We start from the raw sequence: 22,939 nt of genomic DNA, 5'->3' as shown, positions 1-22,939 counted from the left end.
GAATGTGCACTTTATTCACATCTGAATGGTCTGATTTGTAATTTTAAACTGTGGGGCAGAGGAGTAAATCAAGGAACAAATGTGTCTTTGTCCCAAACATTATGGAGGGCACTGCATCTTGGAAATACATAATTTGACATATCTTATATTAGTGATTTGATCTTTAGTTACCTGAAATCCACTTTAATACATCTTGAAATAAATGCCTACTTGTGGCATTCAGTAATTTGTTTTGAGGTATGTCAGATTGACTTTTAATTCATTTTAAGATAGCTTAAATGTCTTTCATAGTCACCCTTTGTACATTTTTCTATTTTTCAACATTGCTTTTTGTCTATTTAAAGGCAAATTTGAGATGCCTTCACAAAGATATGAAGTTTTTCTAAGATATCCTGAAACACATTATAGAAATCATACATTGTATTTCACATATGCATCCATCCATACATCATATATGACTTTCTCAAACCCACTTAATCCAGTTCAGAGTCGTGGGGAGCCTATTAAGGTGCTATAGGCCGAAACCATTTCTGTTTGGAGTGCTGGACCCACACCTTCAGCCCATTGAAGGACACACTCATGCACACACCATTCTTTCTTATACCATCTAACTTTACCCACAAGACTTCATGATGTGCAAGGAGACTACAGAAAACTACTCAGGAATTGATTTTTGGTATAAAACTTCTTCCAACATCTCAATGCTAGACCAGTGACATCATACTCTTTTTCTGCTAATTTATACCAAAACATCTGCATCATTTTGCTGCACTATTTTTCAAAGCTCCCACATGAAAGAGTACCTTTTGCTATTAAAAGATAGAAAAATTGGACTATTCCAATCTAAAACAAACAAACAAAACAAACTGACTGCATTTCCAAATGTTTTCTCCGTGCGCTGCCAGTGTCTCATAACACTGTAAGCGCCCTTGGCCTCTCCTGCACTTTAAACTCTGCTGCTCTTCTACTCTTCACAATTTCTGCTGCAAAACTAGTTGAGATTTTCTTCTTTGAATGGTGCAAGTGCAGTAGTACGAAATCGGTATATTAAAAAAAAAAAAAAAAAAGACAAGTATGGTCTATAAAATAATCAGGACTCCATGCCAGTAAAGCGAAAGGGCCTATTTTTTTCTCATGAGCTTCATCATCATCATAGTCATCATTATTATTATTATCATTATTTATAGTCTATGATGCAACAAGTTGAAAAAAAATCATTCAGTTTGATAAGAGTGTAGTTACTGAGACTTTGCATTCAATTATAAAATCATGCAAATAGATTACATTGTTTGGTTACCATTTTAATTTAAACAAGTTTTATCCTCTTGAAGTTACAAATCAAATCACCAGGTAGCTAAATGTCTTCCATCACAAATGTGTATGGTGAATTCTGGGTATCACCTTTCGTGATCACATCACAAATGAGGAAGTACAAAGAAGAAGCGGGATTGCTGCTTTAAGTGATATCGTAACAAATCATCGAATATGGCTTGCAGGCCACCTATTCCGGTTGACAGAAGAACGACATGCCAGCATTGCTATGAAATGGATACCACCAGGTGGAAAATGGAAGAGGGGCCGGCCTCGCATGACTTGGAGTTGAACCCTTCAAGAAGATCTTGTGAAACTTGATATCAGTCTTGAAGAGGCCAAAATCATAGCCAACGATAGAGACAACTGGAGATCACTTGCTGCCCAGTGTACCGTAGGGCACAGGAGGACCTAAGTCTAAGCCTAAGTTTGTTTTCTTGACGAATACATATGCAGATTGATTTCTACATAACTTTGTTAATGTTAGTGAAACAGTGTACGTAGTGTGTTGATAAACATAATGAAAATGTAGATTGTGATTATGTAGGATGTAAGATGCTCTTAATTCCAGGTTAGAACAACTGATCAGCAAATTTCTGACCCAACAGAGTCCATAAATCTGTATCTGGTAGTAGGCTTTGTAGATTCTCAATAATGAATATAAAGGCGTGTCCAGGTGCCCAACAAGCTTTTTCCGGCAGCCTTTCCGGGTGTGGCAGAAGTGCTGCCAAATAGGGCCCAGCAAACATCCAGGCACCCCCTGGCGGTGGTCATGGGCCCCCACAGGGTTTTCTTGCTTGTAACCTGTGGCCCCGCTGCAAGCCAAGGGAGCTGCCCTCTGTCAGTACGGGGGAGAAATGTTCTTGAAAATACTCTCTCCCCCGGTCCTTCCCAGCTGGGTATAAAGTTGAAACTACTCACCCATTGTAAAAGTATCTTAATGAATGTAAGTGTTTATCTAGTGTAAGACCTCACATCTTCACAAATCCCAGGCTGGCTACAGTCTGGGCACAGCACTCTCATTCTCCTCATGTCTATGTGCAGTTTTCCTTCTCGGATTTTCCTTTCAGACTGCAAAAATCCTGCAGATTAGGATAATTATCGGCCCCATATGAGTGGGTTTGTTTGGAAAATGTGTACAATCATTTCAGATGTTTAACACAGAATTCATATGACACAGCATATGGCAGCAAAAATTAATAGCTAAATGTATTTCTTTGGTAGAAGAAAGATTATTTTCCACTGTTAACATATCAACTGCCTCCAGTATCAGATGGTTTAAGTAAATAAGTCAGTAGGCTAGAATCCACTTTTTCAGTTCACTTCATTGTGCTAGACAAATGTGAATATAAACCTCTCAATTCCTCTACCATTTTACATAGTAGAAGAATTTACAAATAAATGTTATGCTGCATTTTAGAGTTGATGTTATGCTTGCTTCCTGCTTCTGTTTTGTTATTTCTGGGTTGTAGTTATTCCTCTTTTAGCTTTGACTAAGTAATCTTACTAATTACACTGTTTCCTGTTAGGTTAGTCTTGATGTGGTGGTAATTCATAAAAGCTGGCAACGTTTGACATTTTACAGAATGTAATGAAAAATACACCTCATTGAATATATATTAAGAATTTTTGTGTGAACTAGTAAGCTACCCAAGGTATATTTATCTTAGCCCACAATTAAAACAGAATGCTGCAAAGCATAAATGGAGAACAATGAAGCTACTGTACACGTTTGCCAGTGTATATGCGCATGTATTAAACCAAACAAGGAAGCTTTCTTCAAGGTCCACTATGCTCCTCATTTATAGGTAAATATGAGGTGAGACACAAAAATAACCGGACTGGGCTTGGGGCTTTCCTGGAAAACCATCTGGAGGTTGGCCGGAAGTGAATCATAAAACTACTGTATATCCCCTCCTACATGCCCTCTCAAACCGCCGACCGGCTAGGTATATCCCGTGAATAGCCCAGTTAGTATTTGCACAACAATCACTACACGAGTTGCCGCGATAATGTTGGGTAAAAAAATCGAACAGCGAATCAACATCAAATTTCCTGTGAATTTTCTCTTTTTCCGTAAAGAAGTTTTTGACTGACAAAAACATTCCTGTCCTCCATCATCCTCCCTATTCGCCAGATTTAGCTCCCTGTGATTTTTACAAAAATCAAAAGTGACCTGAAGGGAACACATTTTTCTTCAATGGATGAAGTGAAGACAAAAATAGGAAGCCTGTTGAAGCGCCTCAAGCAAGAAGACTTGCAGCACTCTTTCAATCAATGGAAGATACTTATGGAGCGGTGGAGAGATCAGGAGGGGGAGTATATAGAAGGTGACAATGTTTAGAATGCTGTAAGTCATCAATAAATATATATTTTTTTACCAATCCGGTTATTTTTGTGTCTCACTTCGTATATTTACAATCCTCATATTTCACTAAGAGCAGTAGCTATTGTAACTAACAGAAAACTAAATTCTCTGAAACATATCAATCTAATATTAATAATAATGAATTTATGGATTCATTTCAAGATAGCATAAGACTGCAAGCAAAGTAGTGCTACTGGATCTCGACATGTTCACTACTTGAGTATACATTTTAGTAAATATGGATTGATGAGAGAATAGGATATTTACGATTTATTTAGAAAGATAAACCAACCACCAGTCCGTCTTAACCAATTCCAAATGAACTTTTGAAAAACACACCTGAAGTAGCTGAACAGCCCCCTGACCTTACTTTATTCTTTGTTACTTAGAATTGCCTAATCTTATTTTTGTTTCATATAACCTTTTTTTTCTTCATTTTGTAAAAGGACTTTGAGCTACCCCATTTATGTAAAAATGTGCTACTTAAATAAATGTTGTTGTTGTTGAGCCATCTTCCTTTAAAGAGGCCTTTGTTAAATTAATTAGGTTTAAATCCAAATGTTCCTAAGAACTGCACAATAACTTTAAATTAATCTTTTTTTCTATATGAGAGAAAATGATCATATAACTCACTTCTTATCTTAAAATAACAACCCTTTGATGAGAGTTTTTGATCTTAATCACAGCACAAAAGCAAGTCGACAGATTCCATAGAGTAACATGGTCAGACATAGAAATACATAATCATAACCATGGTATTATTTTTAAGTTGCTTTTGCTATAATTATTGCCCACTGATTCATTTTCCAAACCTGCCTTTTCCTTGACAGGGTCACTGATCTATTTTTTGCAACTTAGACAGGCCATTACATAGTCAGTATGAACTGGGTGCAGAGGAGTGACTATACAGTACCTATAAGCCTCTTATAACGGACTTTGATTAATCCGTATTTCGATCTTTCCTCTCCACACCATTGCCTACTCATTAATAAGCCACTTAATTATCTATCTTATATATTAACATCTACACGTGGAAGTGTGTGTGTCTGTTTGTCCGGCCCGAAAGTGCGAGGCTACAGCATAAAGCTCAAAGAGCCGGCAAGGCGGCCCCAAGTTAGCGAGTCAGCAGAAGAAAGAAGGACGAGGCTACAGCATGAAGTTGAAAGAAAGCCACTCCGTCTCCAAAGTGAAACCACCGAGGAAAGACAAACAAGAGAGAAACTCGCTTAGCCGCTGATAGACAAGGGGGGCAAGCAAATCTGCAAAATGAAACCGCCGACTTTGCACTATAATATCCTACTAATATACTACAGATAGTATATTATAAATGATAAGGGGCACTCTTGAGCAATCTTTGAACCTAGAATAAATTCTAAGGAGCCTACTATAACAAAAAGGGTATTATTAACAAAAATAAGAAGAGGAAGAAAGTAAACACAAAAAAGGAACCACGCACAAAATGAACAAACAGAAGACCAAAAAACTTTCTGGCCTGCTGGGTCTAAGTAGTATAAGACATGCAGTCCTGTCTGTCCTGGTGGGGTGCCTTGTGCACTTGCCCACCTATAATAATCTTAGTGAGTTTTGCTGAAGCTTTACAACGCACCGGTAAGGCCTCATCTGGAGTACGGTGTACAGTTTTGGTCTACAGGTTACAAAAAGACATAGCAGCGCTAGAAAGGGTCCAGAGAAGAGCAACTAGACTGATTCTAAGGCTACGGGGGATGAATTATGAAGCCCAACAAGTCATTCAGCCCAACAAAGCTTGCCAGTCATAGCCACTTAATTCTTGTAAAATAACATCAAGTCTAGTTTTGAAAGTCCTGAAATCCTACTGTCTACCACACTACTTGGTAGCTTATTCCAAGTGTCTTTGGTTCTTTGTGTGAAGAAAAACTTCCCAATGGTTGAGCGAAGTTTACCCTTAACAAGTTTTCAGTTGTGTCCCCATGTTCTTGATGAACTCATTTTAAAATAACAGTCTTGATTCACTGTACTAATTCCCTGCATAATTTTAAACATCTCATTCATGTCACCTCTTAGTCTCCTTTTGCTTAAACTGAAAGGACTCAGCTTATTTAATCTTTCCTTATAACTTATCCCTGTAGCCCTGGAATCAGTCTAGTTCCTCTTCTCTGGACTTCTTCTAGCACTGTTGTGTCCTTTTTGTAGCCTGGAGGCCAAAACTGTACACAATTCTTCAGGTGAAGTCTAATCAGTGAGTTATAAAGCTTGAGAAATAACCTCCTTGACTTGTACTCTACACATCATGGAGCTATATAACCTAACATTAATGGATGTTGAACACTGTCATATAATGCAGTGAGCCTCCCTGCTGCCATCTACCAGACTAGAGACTTCTGTTAACGTATCTCGTGCCCCTCATTGACCTAACCATAATGGGGCACTATCTATTAACACACATGTCAGTACTCCCTGGCAGTGTTTCATTTGACCCTATGGTCATCTTTTGCTTGCAATGTTGGTCTTAATCTTGAATTCCTTCACAATTTACAGGTATAGAAGATTCTAACTGGTGTACAGCTAATTGAACTGTTGGTTTGAATAATGTTCTATTTATTGGATTCTAGAAGACTTGGAAACAATTGCAAGGCATCACTGCACTTTGTTTTCTTTGAATTTCCAGAGTATAACACCACTTATTCTCTAGAAACAAGCACCGCTGATTCCAAATCCCTGGGTGTGTTTGAACACGGTAGCAGATAAAGAATGCAATGCTTCATCACACAGAAACTAAGAACACAGGCAGAACCTCTTCGACAGAACATTTGACACTTTAAACTGTGCAAAAATACAGGGCGTGGAAAATGTAATAATATCAGCCTTGGGGAAATATATAAACTATGGATTTAGCAAACTGTGCAACAAACAGCATGTTTCTGTATCCAATTAAACCACAAAGTCAAAAAATGTCTTTGTAAATTAAAGAATTGTTTCTCCATTCAGACATATATAATTTGAATTATTTTTAATTTCTAATCTGAAGCAGACAATTTATATAATCCATGAGAAATTTAGTTTAGTGTTTAGTTTAGTGTTAATACAATTTTAAATGAAAGTCTGTTGGCATGATAGGTATTCAAGGAATAAAAGAGGACTGCCATCGGTATTTCCAGTTACATTCGTTGCTTCAATATTCTATAATTATGCAGGTCTTGTCTTGGGTTTCAGTTTTGGAAACACTTTTGGTCAAAATCTAATTTATCATAACCTATAATTGATTAATTGCCCCTTCAGCTATCAGTCATTGCTCGGCACTCACCTGATGGGCTAGAAGTGAGTGAAATGTCGAGCTTCACCTATGAGTGGTGCGCCAGCGCTGAGGCTTGCACTTGTTGAGACTTCAGCTTCTGGGTGACTTAGTTCTCTATTTAGCTTTGGTCATGGTCTTAGTTATCATGGTGGTCTCTTTTATGGTTACACTTTTTGTTTGGGGTTTAAGAATCTTTTGTTCAAGGTTGCTAAAAATGTACATGATTCGGAAAAATCATAAACTTACTGTCTGAAGGATCGTGAATTTATGACTTTTGATTCTGTTTTTTGTTTGTTGATTTATTCAAGAAACTGGTATTTGGTAATTTTAATGTACCTCTTTCATTTGTTTGTATCTTTCTCCCTTATCTGTTTTGTAGTTTCTTCATTAATTTTTCAATAAATCCTCCTTTCTTAGTTGTTTGCATCTTAAAGATTTTGGATTTGGGTGTGTTTTTAGGATAGGCTTGAGGGAGAAGACTAAAACCTGTAAAGATACTCTAATGCCCCAAGGATTTAAGAAACAATTCATCATCATTTAACTCATTTCAATGATTTTTCCTCCTTTAATAGTAAGCTAATATTATAACAAATTTATGTATAACGGAGTTTTTTAAAAATATATATATACAAAATTTAAGTAGTATGGGAAGATAAAGCGGTATAATCTTATTATTTGATATTAAATTATCTGTTGTAAAGGACGGTGAGCATGTGCAGGCATCTGGCTGGGCATCACTTTACTTGGATGGGAGGCCAGTCTGTAGGAAGCAAAAGAAGATAGGTAGGATGTTCCCTGCCTTAGCCATAAAGTTGGCAGAAGATGCCAGTTTGGAACTGGGTACACTGGTGTTCTGGCATGGTTGGATCAAAGAATAATACCCAGCTGGGAGGCAAGTGTGATGGAAGGGCAACAGGTAAGTGTTACATGCACCCCTGACACGTTAGGTGGCAGCATCCCTGGGCAGTGCTACCAGTATGGACACTCACAAGGCATACTGGGAACTGTAGTCCCATGGGGCAGCCTTGTTGGGCTCTCGAGGCGCAACCAGAGGGTGCTGCAAAGATCTGTGGGATTTCTGCTTAACTATATATATAAATTATATATATATATATATAAATATATATACACATACTAGGAGGCTTTGCCCCCTACTTGCTTTGCTTGCCCATCCCCCAACCCCGTTTTCTGGCGGCGCGCTTCACACTCGCCACTTCGCATCTCTGCCACTTACGTTGTGAAGGGGGTGGGGTGCTGAATGCATGCTAAAGACTGATCAGCTGCTGGCTTGCAGCTGCTGCTACCGAGCTGTGTGTTCTGCATGTCGTGTTGCGTGACTATTATTTAAAAGCCTGTATAGCTGCTGTCCTTTGTCTCACTTCTTTGTCTCCCAGGACTTTAAAGTGTCTCCGACAAATTGTTTGTAAATAGGGTGTGATGTGCAAGTAGTCTCGCGGGACTTCAAAGTGTCTCTCAGAGATGATCACGTCTCGACCCAAGATGTTTTTATATAATAGACTAGGAGGCTTCGCTCGCCAACCCCCGTGTTTGGTTTTCCGGATACACACTTTTAAGATTTTTTTTTCATTGAATTGTTGCATTTCATTAGTTTCATTAGTTTCACTTTTATTTCAGAACTTCTGTAAAAACAATATTTGGAATCTTTCGAGTCCCAATGTGCTGAATTTTTTAAATTAGGTCAGTGAAACATGTGTTTAGTGACTTTGTACCATAATTCAGGATAGGTTTCTCTGTTTGGAATTTCAGCACAGACAAAGTGATCTACATCATCAGCAGTTAATACATTTTTTTAGTAAAGTAACCAATAAATGCATGTGAGGTAAAACACGTTTTTGAAATTCTCTGACTTAAACTTCAAAGCCTTACAATATTTACATACTTCTGACATATCACCTATGTCCATATATTTGATCTCTTTTTGCCTTTTAGTTATTTCTCCGAGTAATCATTTCTCTTTTTTTGCACTAATGCGATGTTTACTTTCTTGTTTTGACACTGTCGTTCTTTTCTGCTTTCATATTCTGTATCTTGCTCTGCATGTGTTTCGCGCCTATGTTTTTTTTGAGTCTTTTGAATTCCCGTTTTCATTATCTCTAAACAGCTCTGCATGTGTTTGACCCTTTTGTTTTGTAACCTCTTTATGACGTTTTACTTTGTTTTCTACTCTGTCTTTTATTTCTGACCTCGCTTTGTCCTGCTTTTTTTTAATGACACCTGGTCCGTGGTGATTATTACTCGAAAAAGGGAAAATAATTTCCGTTTGTTTGCGGTTCTGCGATCTTTACTTTCTTTTTTTTATACTTTCTAATTTTCCTACTTTCATATTCTTTAACTTTCTCCACATTTGTATCGCGCATATGTTTTTTTTTTTGAGCCTTTCGAATTCCACTGCTTTCATAATCTGCTCTGCATGTGTACAGTGCCAACGTTTGTGAACATGTTTATGAAGTTCTACTTTGTCTTTTACTCTGTCTTTTAATTCTGAGCCCAATTGGATGTGCTTTGTTTCAATTCCACTTGTTCCGGGCTGATAATTACTTTTCTGAATTTGCACCCAGATTATTTTTTCTTTTTTGCCCTTTTTTCTCTCCAACGCTTTTGAGCCTCTTTTCTCTGCTCTGCTTTCTTCTTCGCTTAGTCGTTGACGTTTCATTTATAATGTATTTTCCTTATACACTTTATATGCACTGAGACCCTGGATCTGTGTGTGCTCAAATCCTTCACAAGACTGAATGTTTTGCTGCCCCACTGTCTTATTTAATATTGATTGTAAGTAGGGCGTGTCTTGCAAGAATCTCATGTTCTACGTCATCGCGAGATGGTCCTGGGTCAATCTCTTGGCACAATGTCTCATGTTTAAGGTCATCGCGGGTCTTTTAACTGCCTTCCTTGACCTTAACGTGAAAATCACGTCTCGACACCCTACTGTTTCTTTCCAGGATTTTTTTTATAATATATATATATATATATATATATATATATATATATATATATATATATATATATATATATATATATATATACAGTATACAATTCCCTAGTACTGGAAGTTCTCCGGGTCTAAGATAAAGGAAGTAGCTCAACCTTATCCAGGCAAGTTGGAGTCGAAAGAGGAGCTGAACAACACTCGCCTGGGAGGAGGAATAAGAGAGAGAAAGAGAGGGGAGAACAGAGCATGGTAACACAATGTATAAGAAACCTTTAATGGGAGCAGCAGAAAGAAGAAGATTTTGGTTAATTAACCTTTTTTATTGTATCAGGACTTGTGTCGCTGTGGTTGTGTTTGGGGTGCTGCAATACCCACTACTATTCACACTGTGTTGACTTATAAGAAAAATTATTTTATTTTTGAATAAAAAAATGATGACCAATATTTAGAAGAGCTATTTTAAGGTTACCCCTTTCTGCCAAGAAAGCTATGCCACTGTGTTTTTGTGTTTTTTTTTGTTTTTTATGCGAAAAGGATCATTTTGGTAGACATGATGCATTGCACCAAACCATTAACTCAGATCTGGACATTCAAAACATGTTGCAGAAGGAGAGTTTTACCTCATAAAAAGCTACTGAAAATTTTCCTTTAACCTGGTAACACATGACCTCAGAGATATTTAACAACACAGAATGCAATCATACAATCCACCCTATAACCCAGATTTTGGTCCCTTTGACTACTAAATGTTGGAGCCCACAAAGATGTCATTAACGGGAGTAATGAGATGCTTATTAAAGAAGTGACAGCGAGTGCAGGATTCAATCCGAATCAGTGTCAGGTTCAGGCACCTGGGGATCACCTTCCTGGCTCTACTGAGGTAAGCAAAACCACTCATTGACAAGAGGGGGCGCTGTCACTAATTGTTTCTTCTCTTCCTGCCACACTTTAAGGGTACCTAACCTCATCCATAGTGCCCAGAGCAGGCCCTGCCCCACCCAGTAAAGGCTCCATAAAATCCGACAACCCAGGAAGGAAGCCTCCCATTTTGGACCTGGTTCTCAGCAAGGACAGATGTCCTCCTCCTTAAACCACCTCTCCATTCCTGAAAGGAAATCCTTCTGTTCTGCTACTACCGTCTTTTGCGTTGTGCCGCTGTGCACTTCTTTCTTTTGTTCATTTATTTATTAAATGGGGTTGCCCAGCTGGCATCCCAGTTCTCACTGCCAAGTTTTAATGGTCTGTCACCCCAGTCATAGTGGTTTTGATTCTTGCTGGTGCAATGCTATCAAAGCTGATGGAGATTATGCAGAAAAATGACAAATGCAAGAAGTACATCCAGTTATCCTGTGAATATGGTAATAAAAATCTTCAATAAATTACTATTACTATATTTTACACAAACTAACCGATAATCCCTAGTTATATTTCTTCATTAGCAGAAATGCCACGTTTTGTCCAAATACATTTAAAAGATATTTATGTTAAGTCATATAGATGCCTCATTACAGTTATTTTCAAATATGACAATTAAATTCAAACTTCACTGTACCGTCCACAACCTTTCCAAGCATTGTTGCCAAATTTTAGAGTGAGATTTTTGATGGTTTACCAAATTACCACTGTCCCAGGCTCAGAGAGTCTTTTTGGTGATACCTTTATATGTGCTCAGTCTGCTGTCTAGTTAACAGTAAGAATTTGCTGTCTTCACCACGAGCTTTAGCCTAACTGACAACACACACAAGTGTTTATTTTAGGCAACACATAGTCATTTTTTAGGAGGAATTTTGATTTCCATTCTTAACAGATTGCCTTTTGTGCACACTGGTTTGGTGTATCTCAATGTAGGCTGACATTTCAAACCTGTCCTAGCTACACTGCCATAAAATGTCTTAAGCATTCCAGAGCAATCATCATTTAAGGAGGAAAGACACAGAAGCACATAAAATCTAAATAATTTTAAAACACCAATAGGCATAATAGTAACTATAGGAAGTGACCAAGAAATCAAAAGATAGATAGATACTTTATTAATCCCAATGGGAAATTCACAAAGAATTAAGAAGAATTCACGTTAAGAATGCTTCCAAATCCTATGTGACATTTTTGAATTTTTAATCTTTTAGTAGTACTAGGGTGTTGTACCGTGTTAGCCATTATGAATGTAGAGAAAAGCCAAGCAAAATGACACCTTTTATTGGCTAACTAGAAAGATTACAATATGCAAGCTTTCGAGGCAACTCAGGCCCCTTCTTCAGGCAAGATGTGATTACATCTTGCCTGAAGAAGGGGCCTGAGTTGCCTCGAAAGCTTGCATATTGTAATCTTTCTAGTTAGCCAATAAAAGGTGTCATTTTGCTTGGCTTTTCTCTATAATCTTTTAGTTAATACAGATAATGTTATGCGTTTCCCCTTCTCCTCAGGTAGGCCTGTCTATGATGCGGATACCTCCACTGGACACGTAGACTACATGGATTTTCAGGGCTGTACCACAATAATTCCAAGCAAACGTGTTCAACTACAAATCCAGCAAGCCAGACATTCCATTTAAATATCTGCCAGTATGACTCATTCAAAGAGGCAGGCCTGGCATCTTTACTGGCAGAACCACCAGAGAGAAAGAAGAACTGAATCCATTCAGCAGAGTTAACTTCCTCATTATTGACTGGGATTTAGCATTCATAATGTCCACCTGACTCCTCTCCTAACTTTATTTTTTAGGTATGAGCAGAGTGTTACCCAGCTATGCCTGGGTTTTAAAAATGAAAAAAGTGAAAGGTAATTACAAATTATATACTGCCAAATTTTATTGCTCTTAAAATGATTGCATTTAGATAGATAGATAGATAGATAGATAGATAGATAGATAGATAGATAGATAGATAGATAGATAGATAGATAGATAGATAGATAGATAGATAGATAGATAGATAGATAGATATTATGGGGGAAAATTTGGCTTTTTTTACTGAAGGTCTTTAAATAAATAAATAAATACGTGAATAGATAGATAAATAACACACACTAGGGTTTGAACACACACCAGAATGACTAAAAAGAGAGAAAATTAAAAAGAATGAAGACGTCTGACTTGACAGAATGAACCTGCCGTTTTAATTAGCTTGTTAATTTGGTGGGCCTCTCCTAAAGTGGTTATCAGCTGTGGCCACTAGGGGGCATAGCAGCACCCCAAAACCCAAACACTATCGCACAACACCAAATCCTGGGTTCAAATAATAGTTTGTTAATAAGGCAATACCTCTTAATAGGCTTCTCTTTACAATACACAGTAGAACAGTCCACAGCTTCTCTTCCCTGTGTATTTCCCTTCTCCTTCTACTCTTTTCCACCAGCCGTATCCACCTCCTCCCGACCCCAACTACCTGGGGAGGATACGTGGATGTGGGTTGATGAGGTTGGGTTCAGAGGGTGTTGGTCAAAAAGTCTTATTTATTATTTGCATGTTGCTCTTTTCAGGCCAGCATATGCTGGGTTCGTGTCCAGTTGTCTGCTAATGGCATTTTCATTGGATAGCTGCTCTTCAGCCAGTTCTCTGCCACTTTTATTATCATTATTATTCCGATTATTTTAACTTCACCTGTTTGTTGTCTGGTACAAATCTTGTAATCGATATTTAACCCACTTCCTATTGTCCAAATGACTTGAAATGTTGCACACTTACTCACTTCCGATAACAATACATGAATCAATAATCAGTTTCACTAATTGATCAATTAATGTATGTTAATTAAGAAATGAAATTTTCATATGAAGAATAGTTAAAGATTTCACCAATAGATGGTGCTAGTAACAGATAGAAATATTCAAGGAAGTGTTAAAATATTGATGACAAAATCATACTAAAACAAACCCAAGACTAAAAAGTTGAACATAATATATTTATAAAAAAATACTTTTAAAAACCACACTTATATTAAGTTAAAAAGTGTACTAAAAAGTAAAAAATAAGTCTCTCATACATAACTCGTAAAATAAAAGCATGGGCGCTTTTCATCAATCAACATTCAAAACACACTTCTTAGCAAAAGTGCCCACCTTTACTTTTCCGAGTAGCTTAGGGGTTATGACAAAAATATTGAGAGAAGAGTTAAATATAATGGGCAGAAGTCAAACTGGATTTCTTGATTGAAAGACAACATCACACCATGACCATGACCAGCATGACACTGTTTCTGTGTAGAAAGATCACTGTAGTCTTTCATACAATGTATTATTTTTAAAATGGAATCTCTCTTTCTCAGATTTGTTCAAGAATAATTGATGGGAAAAAATGATTGTGTTTAGACTAAATACAATTGGTGATCCCACTTCATTAAGACATTTGAGTCTGCTACAGAGTTACAACTATTCACTCCTATGCCAAGCTGCCACTGCTGCCTCTAATGGGAGGTAAAGACGTAAGTTAAATGTCTAAAGCCTGACTTATGGTGAGAAGTACCTGTGCTCCAAATTTCAAGTCTGTGGCTTAAAAACCAAAGCTAAGTAGAAAGAACAAACACAAAGAGATTATCCAGCAGACAACTAATTTACACAGAGTGCAGTTTATTAGAGTAGCACAGTGGCCCAGTGTTTAGTGGTGTAGCTTCATGGATCCAGTGCCCAGGCTTTGCCTCCTGCACCAGGTGGTTACTGGGAGAAATCTGCATGTTTTTCCGATGTCTGTGTGGGTTTTCTATGGTGTATTCTGATTTTTAGTCTCATATCCTAAAATTCATGCAGGTTAGTTTGACTGTGGATGCTGAACTGGCTCCAATTTTCAGTTTCAACTTTTATATATAATATTATCAAATTTGTGGCTCTATTTGGTGCAACGAGTGAAAAACCAGAGGAACCAGCCGATGCTGGTAGAGTGGATGAAAATTGACCTCCTTCCACAAACTGGTGGCATCCACACCAGAAAGAATTGCAGCTGTTCCTTAGTCTCACAGAGTTACACACTATTAGGTAAGACTTAGCCAGGGTTGACTCATTTTTTTTGTCCATTATTTATATTCAGAATGATTTTCAGTCAAGAGTAGGGGTTGAAGTGTGTGCCCTGTGCACTGGACTGGCAGCCTGCCTTGTGCTTAGTGCTGCCAAGATAGAGTCCAGCTCCCATCATCCCTGAACTAGACTAAGTGAGTTTGTGAACATCTGCATGCATGAACTTTGTGATTTTCATCAACTGATAATAGTAAAAACAAAATGCCGGAGACTGTAAGGGTCAAGAGGTCAATACATCTCCGAGGCTGTCGCCGAGAGCAATTATAAAGCTGGTTAGTCTTGATAGACCTAAAGCTTTTATCATGTTAAAGACGAGTGAACAGATGTTTGGGTGTAACCGGTCAGTCTGGAAAAGTAAAGAATCCACAGGGGGAGGAGGTAACCACTGATTTTTACTTTCTCGTATACAAAGTGTAGAGAAAGTGTAGTAATCATGAAATCTTGACGTTTTAGACCTCCCCATGTCCAAAAATACAGTTTTTTTGGAATTATGTCTGGGTCTGTGTGTCTGTGTGTAAACACAACTCAAAAAGGCAACTAAATAGATGGATAAAATATGGCATGTGGTTGTTACACCAAAATTGTAGATCTGTATTAAGTTTTGGTCCAAATCCTTCAACCGGAAGTGGAACTTTACCTGAACACATGCTCAATTTTTTTTTCATTCATGCAGCTGCAGAGTCCGATTTATTCAACTTTACTTTTATAATAATCGTTCAATATATTATTAATTTGATTTCATTTATTGTTGATGGTTCTTTAATGTACATAATATAAAAATATAATCATTGTCTTACGGTTTACTCCTCAAATATCCATCCCTATATCTGAGTATACAAGAAAGTCTAGGGGAGACCACTCGTGATTTTTAGAAGAGGTGAATTTCTTAAACTGTCTCTGGAAGGGATGAACCTTCTGACCCATAATAGATGCATTAAGCTCCCATTTCAGTGTTGCAAATGGTGGTGCCCTCCGAAAGTTTACAATGTGCATCAAAGTGAAAGTTACCTCGTGCCACATACTGACATTTAGTTTCATGTCACTTAGGCCACAATGCACCTTCTTCTAAAATTCTTGAAGTCCTAGTAAACTGCATTAGGCACACAGCATTCTGGCAATTAGAAATAAACTCTTTAACAATTTTGAGATGTTTCTGTTCCAAAAGCCTGCCACACGTATAAAACAATAGGTGAGAGCAGCTGTGCTTTTCTCTCTTACTTGACTTGCCAATTCTTCATTACATTAAAGTGTAAAGGGTTGCCAGCATGGCCATCTGACCACAACAAGGCCCATCAGGTACCATTCTCAAAAAGTGAAACCTGCTATGGCAGTCCGCTTCGTGCCAGTGTGGACAAATAATGGCTGGCAGGGCCTTGTAGGCCTTCAAAGTTTAGAGGGTGTCACTGAAAGGAAAGCTCTTGGAATACACATAAGGGCATTTGACCCTTAATTGTCATTTTCCCTTGACATCCTCTGCCACTGAATTCAAAAAAGTACAATTTTGATGATTATTTTCATTTGAAAAGATTCATATGGGTGCAACAGTGAAAAGGAGAGTTCCTTAAAGTGTGTGGGAAAGTGGCCACTCCAGCCTTAATAACTACAGTTTCTGGATCATGTCAACTGGAGGATGTCATATTACATATCTAGAAATCATGTACTGATTTCAAAAATAGTGAGAGTTTACTGCACGCTGACAGCTAATTATCATGCTTCTTGACAGTGCTGGGGCCTGTAAAAGGCTTTCCAGGCGTGGCACCTTTCTATTTTTCTTTTTCAATTCTATTGTAATACAACTAATATGAGAAGAGATAGGCTTCTCTTCTGTTTGCACAGTCCAATAAACACCAGCGTTCCTTCTCATCTTGTGACCACATTATATGCATTGTACTTTCAGATAGGCACTCATTGGTCACCAGTTCTCGCACACACACCGTATTGCCCTTACGACGTTTTGATTTGTAGTTGGGACAAATCGTATAACTCTGCGAATCACTAAGATTATGTAAATGAAGTCTGCGACTGAAAATCTTTGGTAATGTCATGCAATGTGACTGGGTATTTAAGCAACCAATCCTGTCCCACCCCACTGGTTTAATAGACATAACGGCAAATGTCCATTTCAGGTTTGCTAGTCAACATTGTTGAAGCTGACCTTACTGTAACCACCCAGAAGGTCCAGAGCTGACTGAAACCACACTTAAATTAGAGCAGTTTAGACTTCTGTACAACTGTGGGTGTGCATTTGTTTTTTTTCCCCCAGCTTTAACTTACAGGTTTGTCCACAGAAGGGGTCTCACATAAGCATAAAGCTACTTAGGTTAGGTGCACGATGAGTGAGGATGGGGGCATTGCATATTTTAAATAAATAATCATAAGTCCTGGAGTGTGTAGGCTCCAGACAGGTGCAGGTGAACATCAGAACGTGCACACACTGCTCCGAAGTTGATTGGGGTGCTTGGCTGATGTACAAATGCGAGCGAATCGGTCAAATGATTCATTGACACCTTGGAGCAGGCCAAGGACAGCACCTATACAGCACCTCTCTGTTATAAAGGAAGCCTGCACGGTGAAATCAGGAGAAGGAACAATGCAAAGAGAACAATATCAGACAGTCGGGAGGACAGTTGAATGTGAACAGACAGGCGGAAGCCAAATAACAACAGTGGCAGAGGCTGGGTGACTGGGCCCCATGAGCGGAACAAAGTGAATGGCACTCTGTGGGGTTTCCCTGCTGAACAGTGTAGGAGTGGGGACATGGAATGAACCTTCCAGTGATCCAGGTAGAGCCATGCTTGAGTATGGGATGACGGAGGTCTGGGTGTGTGCATCGCAAAGGATGCTGGTTGAGGCAGATGGAATGGAAGTCAGGAGAAGTGGGTGAAGCTGTCATTGTCTCTGCCAGTTGGAAGACCCATTGCGGTGAGCTGGGGAGACATGGCATGAAAAACGTGCTGGGTTGGCGGAGGAAAGACTTAATGCCTGGGTTTGTTTTATCTAGATTTAAACGACTTTTTCATTTCCACTAGATGTTGATGGATAATTTCTTTATTGAAGATGCACTGCACATTAGGGCACTGAAGCCCTGAGCCACTTTGCACCTAGCCTTGCTGACTGAATATGTCCTCATTTGCCTGGCTCGTGCTCGGTCTATTACAATCAATGGACCTGGGTTCAAGCTGCCAAGGACAGTGGAGCTAACTCGGACTATCATAAGAAGAACTGAAAATAGAAAGTAAAGCACACAATAAACAATTTATCTATAAATCATATAAATAAAAACTCAGAAAACAGTAATAGGTAAAATTATACATAGGAAATGCACTAAATAAAAGCATTATATAAACAAAGACAGAAACTTTATTAATCCCAGGGAAAATTGCAGGATTACTGCTGCAGACAAAAAAAAGGTGCAAGCATAGAGAACATATATCAAGAATTATAATTATCTTAAGTATGCTAACAAGGTACAAATACACACCTAAAATGAGTTATCTATAAATAAATTAGCAAAATGTAGGTATTTACTAATTGTGAAGTGTTCAGAATTACACTTACGCAGTACAGGAGGTCCATGGCACAGCATAAGGCGTCAATGTCTAATAAGATGCCTGCTAGACCAGCTCAGTACAATTCAGCACACACCCGTCTGACAGGTGACTCATTATAGACCCTCGTGGCCGAGAGTAGAAACGAGCACACATTAGCACTCCCTGAAGCAATGCAGCAATCTCAGTCTCTTACTACATGTGCTCCTCTTGTGGCACGCGGCTGGGAGTGGCATCCAGCTGGGATGCCCAGGAAGACCGGAGGAGGACTCACGCCTCCTCCAGACCACGAGGGGGCGACCACCCTGGTTCCTTTGGGGGCCACAGGTACAGAGCTGGGAAGCTCAACCCTATAGGGGCCCGTGGTCACCACCAGGGGGCGCCCCCATGCCTGGAGAACCCTGGACCCCATCACTTCCGCCACACCAGGAAGTGCTGGGGGGAAGACGAGTGGGGACACCTGGAGTGCTTCTGGGTACGCAGCCGGCACTTCCACCACACTGGGGAGTGTCAGCGGGAGATTGCCGGGACACACCTGGAGAACATACGTGTACTTATAAAAGGGGCCGCCTCTCTCCGCAAGAGGACTGGAGTCGGGTGGAAGTGGACGAGAGTCGTGTTGGAGAGGAGAGGAGTGGAGGTGGCCTGAAGGAAGCAGGCACTGCAAGAAGAGGCCTGGACTTTGGGGGATTGGTGCTGGAGGCACTGGGTTTGTGCGTACTGGACCTTGTAAATAGTGTAAATAAACGTGTGTTGGGAGAAAATATGATGTCTGTCTGTCTGTGTCCAGGCTGCTTCTCACACTCTGTTTAGGAAAAACCTAAAGGGGTGAGAGTCGATGTCCAGGATAGTCAGCAGCTTCCTGAGTGACCTCTGCTCAACCATTTCCTCCAGCCGGACTCCCAAGAGTAAACTAGCCTCTGTAATCAGTTTATCACCTGCACTAATGCCATCTCCTTGGAATACTACATATATCTATGTAAAAAATATGACTAATAATAAAAAGAAGAATGCAAAAATACAAATTTCAATAAACAAGATAAAATAAATACCAACAACAAAAGGGACCAGCCAAACAAGAACACCTCCACAGTGGTGTTAACACAGCAACTAACATGGCCTAAATAATTCTAAATCTTTCAAATACAGAAGACAGTTGTCACTCCATCTCAGGAACACAGTCATCCTTTCAAAGCACATGAATTTCAAGTGCTCAAAGAGTTATACCCTCATGCCTTGTGGCCGACTCTACCGTGTACATCCACCCATTTCAAGCCTTAAATGGACTTAACCCAGGTTTGATCATCAAACACGGAGTGAGGGAAATCAGTTGGGAAAATTCCAGCCCTACTTAGTAAAAAAAATATATGTACATTTGACCAGCATGCACCCTTTCCCCATCATACAAAGACACTGAAGTTCACATTTATTGTTAAGCATGTTGGCACATCAGGTCCCAACACCAGGTGAGGTGCCCCTCTGTGGAGTTGGAATGCTTTCCCTGTGGTGTCATGACCAATGTGTGCCTTTAGGTTAACTGGTATGAGTGGCTGTGGGGGGCGCCATGCAATGGAGTGTTGGAGAGGCCATGTCAAGTGGGTTTAGCAAGCCAACATTCACAAATAGGTATACAGTACATTAAATGCAAACAGAGTGAGGTTAACACGCCTAGTTCTGCATCTGAGAAAATGTGCTCTTTGTTTTATTCCTCTGTAATGTAATCCAACTTCAATACTGCACTTCTCTGTGACCCACCTCTGGGCAAACATTTGCTGTCTATTGAGCACAAAAAAAACAAAGTCACATTATTACACCCTCAGGAGAGAGAAGAATGATGCTTAAAACAGCTGCAGTGGCTACTTTTAAATTAAACAGCATCCATCTTGCCCACACTAGATAATGTTATAGTCTGAACCCTCTGTGGGATAAAAACAAATAGCTTGCTACAACCTTTTCCACAAATAACCCTAAACTACTGCATCTTGAGAAGAGAAGTAAAACAGCAGAAGCACCTTCCACTAGAGATTCACTAGTGCATCTTCTGAAGCTATTTTTTATTAATAGAGAAGCTTAAAAAGGCAGCACTGAGCACTAGGCAGGAACCAACTATGGGGAAAAGGTCAGACTATCATTGAGGTCACTCAAGTCAGGTGAAATGTACAGTTACCAATTACTCTGCTATACTGGACTATAGCAGAGAAAACCCAGTTGGTTACGAGGCATAGCAGGTGACACCTTCAGGAGAGTCCTAAATCTTGGAGCTCTGAGGTTAAATACAGCAACCTTCCATTATCATAACATCATCATAAGCTATTCATCTGTCCATTTTTCACTTTATGGGCTTGATCAGAGCTAGCAACATTATTGGGAAGAGCCAAACCCATGTGAGATGCCAGTCCTTAGGCACACAGCTTCACACACCTACACATTTTGGATTTTGCAATCAACGTCATTGGACTATTAGAGAAAACTGGCATCCCCACGTGGACACGAGGTAAGGTCAACAGTGCACAGACATTTCCTAGGCCAGGACTTGATCTCAAGTTCCTGAAGCTGTGAGAGAACACAGTGCTGCCCACTGTGCCATGTGTAAGTATTCTTTGGATTTATCTTTATATGGAGTCTTCATCATCAACACTATCATAAACCATCTACCGGTCCATGCTATTTCTGAACTCATCCATCCAACCATCCATTTACTAAACATGCTTAAGCCGAGTTTCAGGTCCCTGGAACTACTTGATCTAAGGCAGAGTCACAGGGAACACCAACCACTTATTCAATCTATTTTACATACTGTCGGTAAATACTACATCATATACACAAATGTCAAATGCAGTATTGCAGTACATACATTAGTTTCATTTAGTGGTCACCAGTTGTACAGCAGTTGCCAGCCAAAGCATTAAGACACAGTCTGCCTGCGAGGGCTTCCCTGATACTCCATGCACCTTTAACACTCCCCAGCCTCCAGCATAGCCAGTGGCATCCTCCTTTTCCTAAATTGGACATCACGTCATTTTGTTATACTGGCTAATTTTTAACACATAGGCCCTTTGGTTGTAGTGGACACCTTTTAGCTTGCTATTTTAAAGTGTTAGCTGTTAGCTTGAAAATGAGTGGAGTTAAATCTACTATTATAGTCTGTTCCATATACTCTTTTATACTGTATAAAATGCAACACATGAATACCGTTTATTCTAGTATTGTGGATGTCTGCTCAACCAGGCATTATGAGGCCCATTTCACCCAGTTTAGGGGGGTGTAGGCGAGGGATGGAAGCGAGCCTGGACTGGATGGCAGTCCATTGCAGAGCACCGCCACACTGGCACACACTGAACTCACTTAAGAGTTGCCATCCAACCTAAGATATTGGGAATGAGGAAGAAAAAGCCACACTGACAAGTCACTGGGCAATAAGACAGAGGCATTTACTTCTGCTTTACAAATAAAAAGAAAATGCCCAAACCTTGCAATGTATACCTACTTATAGGCATTAATACATTTTTTGTCATTTTTAGGGCACCTGATGATTTTCATGTAAATACAGTAAACAACATTATATGTGAATGTGTTACTAAACTGAGTTTCTAGTAAAAAGACAAGTAAAATGACACCTTTTATTGGCTAACTAAAAAGATTACAATATGCAGGCTTTTCGAGGCAACTATATCAAGATTACACCTTGCCTGAAGAAGGGGCCTGAGTTGCCTCGAAAGCTTGCATATTGTAATCTTTTTAGTTAGCCAATAAAAGGTGTCATTTTGCTTGACTTCTCACTACATTCATAATGGCTAACACGGAACAGCACCCTGGTACTAGTAAAAAGACAGCAATAATTCATTTATTACTGTTTTGTATCTGACCTTGGCATATCCCATTGGGAGTGTCCCACTTACTTTTTGTTCGAAATTCAAAGCCGATGGTCTTGTCAGATCACACAGCCACAGGATATTAAATACAATGAACAGTCAAGAAACCCAGAGCCTGCATAAATGCTGTCCGTATTATAAGCTTTCCAGGAAAAAAGTGCAGGGACTCACCTGAAATCCTGAATTGTTTGTATTCTGCGCTCAGTCAGTAACGCTGCACTGTTCAGCAATATCCAGAAAGACAAGAGAGCAGTGGCAGGTGCTCACCTAGTCCTCGCACGTAAGCTGCTGAAGAGATAAGACTTGCCCAGAACTTGCTCTGCCACAAAGTTGTGTTGTGTGTAAGGAAGGCCAAACCCTGTTCTTCAGAGGGTGGAGACAGTGACACACCATGCAAAGAAAATCTGCATGGATCCGCCTTGGTTGTCTTTCCCTGGGTGATTCGGAATTCTTTACATTCTACTGAAAATGTCATTGTGGTGAATACCACTTTCATCGCTAGTGTTTCAAACACGTAATCGCTGTGTCCGGGTGTTGTAACCACAGTCTCCCTTGCTGGGAAAGTTCTGGCAAGAAGCTGTGAATGAGCTGTGAAAAGAGCTTCTTGAACCA

General features: G+C 39.4%; 1 protein-coding gene across 6 annotated transcripts in view; it reads right to left on the bottom strand.

Annotated features, from left to right (window-relative positions):
• znf185 (zinc finger protein 185 with LIM domain) overlaps positions 1-22,655 on the bottom strand; it is a 95,869-nt gene extending 73,214 nt beyond the window's left edge. For 2 of the 6 annotated variants that reach the window (XM_028816039.2, XM_051934813.1), the window contains exon 1: positions 22,499-22,655. The gene's annotated coding sequence lies outside the window, so the exon portion shown is untranslated. The remainder of the gene's footprint in view (positions 1-22,498) is intronic. The other 4 variants (XM_051934815.1, XM_028816042.2, XM_051934814.1 and 1 more) reach the window with 3 other exon arrangements.
• Positions 22,656-22,939: the final 284 nt, after the last annotated feature.

This window comes from Erpetoichthys calabaricus, chromosome 12 (assembly GCF_900747795.2).
Source record: "Erpetoichthys calabaricus chromosome 12, fErpCal1.3, whole genome shotgun sequence".
NCBI classification, from domain to species: domain Eukaryota; kingdom Metazoa; phylum Chordata; class Cladistia; order Polypteriformes; family Polypteridae; genus Erpetoichthys; species Erpetoichthys calabaricus.
This window is presented reverse-complemented; position numbering and strand designations above follow the sequence as displayed.